Source organism: Numida meleagris, chromosome 2, assembly GCF_002078875.1.
Source record: "Numida meleagris isolate 19003 breed g44 Domestic line chromosome 2, NumMel1.0, whole genome shotgun sequence".
NCBI lineage: Eukaryota > Metazoa > Chordata > Aves > Galliformes > Numididae > Numida > Numida meleagris.
Genome location: NC_034410.1, coordinates 35181562 through 35190202, shown reverse-complemented (window position 1 = coordinate 35190202; position 8641 = coordinate 35181562). Strand labels below are relative to the sequence as shown.

The following is an 8641-nucleotide window of genomic DNA, read 5'->3' as shown; positions in this document are numbered from 1 at the left end:
TTTCCTTTCCTTTCCTTTCCTTTCCTTTCCTTTCCTTTCCTTTCCTTTCCTTTCCTTTCCTTTCCTTTCCTTTCCTTTCCTTTCCTTCTTTTCTTTTCTTTCCTTTTCTTTCATTTCCATTTCATAGTAAATCAAAACAAAAATGACCTCTACGTGTATGAATCCTGAATTCTTTAACATTTTAGAGCTGATTGTTCTACAGTTGCGTCATCATGTAGAGTCTTAGAAGTCCACTATCTTGGTGGGATATCTGTTTTATAAATAAGCTGAAGACATGAGACTCCTGGGAGGAAAAGCTAATGTTTTCTTCACTTTGCATTACCCAGAAATAAGAATTATGCCTTTTAAAACATGATACTCAACAGAACATGTGTCTGTGATCTTAATTGTCCTGAAAAAGCTGTCCATGGCACTCCTATGTACTGGAACAGTACATAGCACAGTTTCTGAAGGACAGTCACTGCTGAACTCATTTCCAAAGTATAGCATGTTTTTGCTTAGCTCTACAGATTGAGGGAGTTTGATAAAAACTAAACAATCATTTGTAAATCCCAAGCCTCAGTTACCATGGTTCACAGGAAGCCTTACACCTACTGCCAATTAAAACAACCGGTTGTTTTGTAATGACTGGAACAAGAGTATAGAATGTGAAGAAATAAGAAAAACTGTATTTAAGACATCACAAATAAAAGTCTGCTAGGCGAAGCTCGTGTCTGTTTTTGCTAGAGTTCATACTCAGTAGTGACAATAAGCTTTGTGTAACACTGCTTTTCCTCATGCTGCCCAAGATTTATATCTCTACTAGTTCAACACAATAAGTGATTCCTTCAAATTCAGCACAAAAAAAATGGTACTACTTCACTTATAATTCAAAGTTTCTTGAAACAAAAACTGCTTTTTTTTAAAATCATGCTAAACAACTGGAACTGATTCAATGAATATGAAAGATAGCACAGTCCTGACACTGTAGTAAAGTCTCCAATCACTATAATCATGTTAATAATAAACCCTTATTTTAAGACAGAAACTTCAAAGTATGAAAACAAACACATCTATTGGACTTTCTTTCTCTTACTGAGTCATGCTCCATTATATTTCTCTGCATTGTAGTTGATCTAAAAGCAAAAAAGAGTTACATTGCACATCAGAAATGCTCTACGTGGACTACATTTGTAGAGGGCGTAAATACATTAGAATATATCAATGTATATGAACAAATTAGGAATGAAGGGTGTGTTTCAGAGACTTTTCAGTGTGTGCTCACTATTAAAATCTGTCTGAGATCTGCTCAGAGAAAGCAACAATTATATTTCTTATTAAAGAATATGCAATTACAGCCTTCTTTACACTTCCTGCTTCCTTCAACAATGAAGACCTGTCTGCGTCAAAGATTATAAAGTCCTGTGCTGTTTCACTAGGTCACCAGACTGAACAGGCCAATCCACTTTCATGGCAATTTATTCCTGATTTTCTCTTGGGCCAACTTCTTTTATGATTAAACTAAGCCTAGCTGGAGATCTACAGCATTGTCACTAAGAGTTAGTCCCTGTGAAATTAAATAGAAAACTGTTTAAACTTAAACTACAAATTTTTTTGTGAGTTCCCTAATGTATTACTCTTGTGTCTACTATCTTTAAAATCTTCTTCAGATACTGAAAAAACAGAGCTCCAAACCTCCCACTTCTCCAGAAAAGTTGTCACAACCATAGCTGCTCCAAATGCTTTATGTATTAAACCATTATTTTAATTCCTTTTTGTTTATGATATTTCTCTGTCATCAGAAAAACCAGAAAGACCACAGTTCAGATTTCTCAGGATCATAAATGGTTTGATTAAACTGCAGATGCTAATTAAGACCCAAATCTGTATCTCTATGCATAGCCAGAATAACCAGCTTGTTAGCTAGGGAAAGCCCATGATATTTAGAATATTCCATGTTGTAGGATGCAGATCACAAGTGGGAGGCTTTCAGGACAGCTTTTGTAGCCTCCTCTTCAGCTACATCATGCAGGTTTGGGGAAGGAAACACGCATGTGACAAATTGTCTGAATTGTGCACATACATCCTGTACGTGGCAAAAGCAGCCAGCTATGATGTGGCAGGGTAAATCTGTGCACTGCACTATTGTCATTTTGTCATCATTTTCTGAAAAGTATGTTGCTCCCTGATTTGGGAAGTTTGCAAGTAGATCAAATGAAATGATTTTTTTTTATGAGAAATAAGCAACTTTGAATCTCACTGTCACTTCCTAAAAAAAAAAAAAAAAAAAAAAAAAAAAAAAAAAAAAAAAAAAAAAAAAAAAAAAAAAAAAAAAAATGTCAAAAAGTGTTAAAAGTGCAAAGATTTTCATTTTAATTTAGTTAGCTTCCACAAATATATAAATGGAACCTTGTAACCTAGAGAATTCAAGCCAGTATGAGTGTCCTAACCATTACCGTTTCTAATGGGAAACATAGTGAGAATTTTCATTATAAATTATATTCAATCCAACATTTTTTTCTGTGCTGTCCTTTGTGATACAAAATTAAAATGGACCATAAAATCTACTGAGAGAACAGTTACTAGCAGGCACTAAGTATTGGTGTTGATAAGGAACCAACTGCTATGAATAGACAGATACTAATTTATATGGTTTATGGTGTAATCCAGTAAAGAACTCTGGTACTACAAAACCATGGTGTTCCAGCATCCTGTTTTCAAGCCCATGGTCCCCTATCTGATATCCAGAACCATGTTTTTAAAGTGTTGTGCATAGAGAGAAGCTTGGGCAGCCTGGAAAACAGCCAGCACATTGTGCTTTGACCCCAACATAAGCTGACTGGCACTAGCAGAGAGAAAACACAAAGGTTTGTCCCAAATACCAAATGCTGCCTCCCTGTATAGCCAGGCCTTTACCTGAGGGTTACCTGTGAAGGCAGGGCTCTTTACAGAGCTTTACAAACCCTGGGCTGTCTGAGAGATGCCTCCATCCACTCAGTATCTACACCCTAATTCTTTGTATGAAAATAGGTTCCTGTGATCTTTCCTTCAAATCTGATGTTTCATTAAAACATAGCTAGAGGAGAAGCTGGCTTCTCATCTCCCTCTGTATAACAGCTCTGTGATTAGAGTAGTCAGAAAATCACGGGATTCATTGCTCTTGCCCTGAAAGGCTCCAGTTCACACTCCTCTCCCCCAGGGAAGGACTCTGACCATCAGTCTGATGGTTATTTTAGAAAAAGCATTCTTGACCCTTCTACTGAAACAGTGCCCTTGAGGCCCCACAACAAATCCAGGATTCCTTAGATCATAATCTAATGTTTAGGTTATTCTCAGGGTTGGAACATAAGCTGAATTTTCCTAGGATTATTTCTGTCCACTCTATCTGAAATTGCTGTGGAACATACACATCAACACCCTCAATTAAAAAATACAAATAAAAAAAAAAATCAAAAAAATTTTTAAAAAAGGGAGCCCAAGGAGTAGGGGTCAAGTTGTGCCAATGAAGTGATTTGGGTAGAGGAACAAAACATCATAGACCTGGCATGCGGAGGACCAGGGCATGAGCAGGCCCAAAAGGTAGCCTGGGACTCCCAGATGGAAAAGGATGAATTTTGAGGACTAATGTACAGCTTCGCTATTTAGCAGTGCCTCTGCTTAGCAGAGGTTTTCTGGATCACACCTAAATTCTACCTCAGTTGCACATTTCACAGCATCCAGATTCACCTGCAGACTGAAATATAAGTATTGACGGAGACATCTTTGAGCTCACCAAAATACTTATTTATTTATTGGGAAAACAAAGAAACAAACAAACACACACACACACACACACAAAAAACAGCAGTTCTTGAGGACAGTTAACACTGAAAGCACTGAGTTGTTACCTTCACAGCGTCGTCCTTGTCAGCACTCAGTTGACATATTCTTCAAGGTATGGCATACCTATGGTCAGGAATCACCTTGCAAGATTTAGAGCTTTACATTAAAACTGTTCTGTCTGTAGAATAACTCAAAAGGAAGAATTGTGCTAAATCCTATTTTCACTTCACAATATTCCTGAGGTGAAAATACATTTTTGCAGAAGTAACATGCTTATTTTGACATTGTGACTAATGTCTTACGCTGCATGACTGAAACATTAGAGGAAGGCCATACCAAGTAGATATGACAAACACTAGACCAAAGACACATTACTTTAAAACTTCCTTTTTTTAGGGTATTTTGTTTTGTTCTTTGTAAATTCTCTAAATTTCCAATTACAAGATGTACTTGTATTTCTGAACAGCTCTGTGGTAAGGTGTTTATCTTGCCATCTAGAGTAGGAAAAGCCCTTACACTAGACTTGTCAGGAACACAAGGAAAAGAGATGATTTTCTCTTATTTCTCCTGGTTCCATAAGCCCATTTACTAAGATCTAGTGGTACTCTCTCTAATTCCTAGTCAGGTATTCAGAATAGCAACATGCGTATAAGTTAAATATAATTTGTGAAATATATGCCATATTAGATAAAAAAAATGCATGTAGTCAGAATCATATGATGATTTAATTTGCATAGATGTAAAACCTGAATTTATTATACACAACCTGTATTTGTAAAAGTAGACCTGGCTTCTCTATACTGGTTTAATCTGGCAGTCCCTCACTAGAGGCAACAGAATTTTTTAAAGCAACCAAGACAAACCAGACACCAAGGGGAAGGAGCAGACAATGTGCAGGAAAAAAGTGGCTAGCACAAATATTAATACAACTCCTTCAATCCTTTCCAAAATGAGAGTTTCAGATTGACAGAGGGTGGAGAGGGCAATTAGGCAACAGAGAAGTGAGTCTGACATCGTTGACGTATCTGTCACAAGCTGATCTCTTCTGTGAAGCAGAAGTTTTAAGGGGAAATCTACAGGATGCAATTCACTTTTTCAGGTAATCACAAGATCTTCTGCAGCAGAGATGTGGAGCGGAAAGTAGTCACCATCTTGAAGAGAAGCTGAATGGATTGAGGTACTGTGCAGCATCAGGGCCTGGAAACAAGCACCTCCAGTGAATGGCTGGAAGAAACTCAAGCCAGTCTGCAGAAGGACCATTAATTTGTTATATTATTGGAATGATATTCTTTCTAGTGAACAGATTTTTAGGAGAGACACAGGTAGTGAGGTGACACAGGCCTGTGTTCAGGAGGTTGGTGTCTAGCCAACAGATAGTCAGATAATCAAAAGACTGCAGAAACGCACTAAAGAAGCAGATGTGTTCAGAAAAAGTCATCTGAGCCTTTTCCACAGAGCCACCAGTGAGATCAGACGTCAGATAAAGTTATGATACAGCTGATAATGGCCATTTGCATTTAAAATATGCATAGGACACTAGCTTGGTTGTATTTTTTTTACTGACATCTTCAACTGCAACTGATTATTGTAATACTGGTTGGAGCACAGTTGCTCAAACCAAGTCTTAACATGTCATTAGGCAGCTGGACAGCAATGGGCAGACCTTGCTAGTGAGCAGTCTTTTTGCTCTGTTTCACAGGTAATAACACATGAGCACATTACAGAGTCAGGCTGCCGTTCTTGTAGGTTAAGAGGGAAAAAAAAAACCTCAAACGTTAACTTCAGTTTCTGATGTGCTTAGCTTAAAGCAAATCATGGAGAAAGCAAGGAATCATAAGAAGTGCTAGGTAGCATGCAATGGTTTCCAGTGCTATAGCTGTACACTACGCTGTGTATAGCTAGAGCTGGAAAGAAGTCATACTTTATAAGGTTTGTATTTCTTGGGATTGGTGCAAGTATCTGAGCATGGCCCTCTCTTTTAATCATGGGTCAACATAGCTCTTACACATACACACATTCATGCAGCGTTTCTTCTTAATGTTGACCATTTCAAGCACCAGCTAACATCAGATAAGAAAAAAAAAAAAAAAGTGTATTTATTTGGTTCCAGGATCTATGAGGAAGCTTCTAACCCCACCCGATTCCCTGCCCTACTCCACTCCCCAGCTCTACTCTCTGCTCATGTCTAAACATATTTACATGTCTGAAAGGAACTGGAAAGTATCTGAAACGTTTCCCAGAGGATCTGATAGCTCTTCTCACACAAAGGCTTATTTCCAAATCATTATGCCACAGTAACATTTCAGTAAGGGGCACCTCAGGAAAGGCTTCTGACAGTTTCAGTCTGCAGATTCAACAGTTTCGCCACCTCACCTGAAAGATAAACATTTGGACAGAGATAGTTTCAGTTAATATTGTCCTTTGCTTGAAGAGGTGATAGATCTGCAGTCCATATAAGACAGATCATCAATAAGATGGTATTTGGATATATACACTTTTACCACCGTTCAAAGTTCATAAAACTCAGGAACATCATGTGGATTTCTAATGTTCCTTTGCAGGCTTTAAATCCACAAAACCATGAGTGAATTGTTGTGATTCATATGCCACTTTTATTTTTGGCAGGCAATGTTGATAGTATTGGAGAAAGATTATTTGAATGAGATCTGCATCCACTTTCCTCAAATCAGGACTGTGAAAAAAAAACTCAGAAAGGAGCTGTCAGCAGAAATACATACAAATATGTATAAACTCATACTCTGTATGGGTTTGGACGGTACAATTCCAGACATGACAGATGAGCAGGATGAGCAGGACTTTCTGTAGTTCCTGTGGAAGGTTGGGCAAGCAAACATCTGGGAATGGACACTGAGGAAGAGGAAATATCTACATGTCAGTAATATGAAAGTTATATTGTACACCTGCTTTTTAGACATGCCATCTGCGCTCAGTCATACCATAATATAGCTTTGATGACATGCCACAGCTAAAGGGCCGGCAATATACTTCTTGCTTCATTGACATGAGTGACACAACTCTGTAAAACTCACTGCTTAATGATATAAATCATAACTCTCATGGTATATGGTTGTCCCACACATTTTTCAATGCTTAAACCCACGCTAAGTATTTTGCTGCTGAAAACACCGAAAGAGAATTACGGTGGAAACTGATGCATGCCAGGTAAGCAATAGCACCTTATCTATACTAATGCTGAACTTCTCATTATATTGTGTTGGCCTATAAGTACACCGTAACATCCAGTGGATATTGTTTACAATGACCTAATAACAAGCAATTCTGTTCCCATTACTGCTCACAGTCTCACAGTAAATGTTTCTTGTTTCCACAGTAAACTGACTACAACTGAAAGGTACCACCGTGCTTTGTCAAAAGTTGAATAAATCTTGTATTTAGAAAAGGAAATGTGATATATATTAAAAAAAAAAAAGTGCAATTTGACTAATATACAAAGTCAATAAAAAATAAGGGTTATATTACATTTCCTTCTTTAAAAACATTTTCCACAGTGTGCTTCAGAATCTTTAAGAGGAGGCATGGTCTAAATACAGAATTCAGTTCCAGTCCTGTACCTACTCTTAAATCCATGTGTGGCCTCGGGCACATGTGTTAATTTTCCTGTTTCAGTTTCCCTGCCTTTAAAGTGGGGATAACACAACGAACCCAAACAGCTTAGTTGCAATTTATATGAATGAGTAACTTGATTATTAGATTTCTGAGACATGAAACATGATTATTATTAGGATTCACTGACCAGCCAGGCAGAGGTGTGATACAAATAAAGGAGACAGGGCTTGGACAACAGGAGCATGCTGGTTAGGCAGACAGAGGAGCTCAGTGAGGAAGCAGTGGAGAGTTGTGCCCGTGAAAGTGTGAACATCCCCTTTGCACTGACTTTCTATTTACTGCCCCATGGTACCTAGAGACTGTGAAAAACCAAGTCTTTTCTGAGAAGCAAATAGGTCCAAAGCACTGCAGCAGACCAGCTGCAGGCAAATAAATTTTTATCTATGTAAGAGAGCTAGATGTTATTTTCCAGTGGAAATGTCAGAATTGATTAAAGCTTGAGCATTTCTATTTAAAATGAGAGCAGCGCTTGATACATTTTAAAGGGAGAAAAAGTGAGAGGCCTGATAGCGTGAAGATAATGGGGAGGATTCATCTGTGGGCTTGCTGCAGTAATGTGGTATTCAGCACACCAGGGCCAAATTCACCTCTCTGTACGTAGTATAAATGGGAGTGCCTTTTAATAACTCTGAGAAAATAGTCTCCCTGCTAGCAAAGTCACTATTATTAATTGTTATTCTTATTATTAACCTTTGGGCTTGTGTATCCTCCACAGATTAATGATTATTCAATAACTGTGCTACAAGGTTGCACTTTCTAACACCAATTAATAGAAGAGCACAGCTAAGAAAAGCATTGAGGTATCAACTTCACAGTCTCCGTCTTGATGCAAAGTTGCCTACAGGAATTGTATCTGCCAGTTCCCAGAGCAGGGAGAGGAAATGCACCTCAAAGTCAAAATAAAAGAAAAAAGGAAAAGAAAAAAAAGATGGAGCTGACATCCGCGGTCCTCTCTCTACTCAGCAGGGAATAAGCAGCAGTCTTAGCTTTCAGGGAAAGCTGCACTCATTGCCAGTGTTCACTTTCCAGGAACTCCACATCCAAATTGTGCAGTGGCGAAGATGGGAAAGAAGGTCTTAAAAACAAAAGAAAAAAGTCCCTCCCCACGGAGAAGTTGCACGAATAAAGACAATTCTCAACGCTGTTGAGGAGCACATGGTGCCAGGTGACACAGCGACCGAGACCGGGGCGG

The 8641-nt window shown here is 38.3% G+C and overlaps 1 long non-coding RNA gene across 3 annotated transcripts in view; it reads right to left on the bottom strand.

Moving 5' to 3' along the window:
* The window catches only part of LOC110393324, a 5679-nt gene continuing 778 nt past the window's right edge, over positions 3741-8641 (bottom strand). The window contains exons 1-2 of one of the 3 annotated variants that reach the window (XR_002434957.1): positions 6560-8635; positions 3741-6174 (exon numbers count right to left, since the gene is read on the bottom strand). This is a non-coding gene — a long non-coding RNA (uncharacterized LOC110393324). Of the gene's footprint in view, positions 8636-8641 lie in introns of those variants that run through there. The other 2 variants (XR_002434954.1, XR_002434956.1) reach the window with 2 other exon arrangements.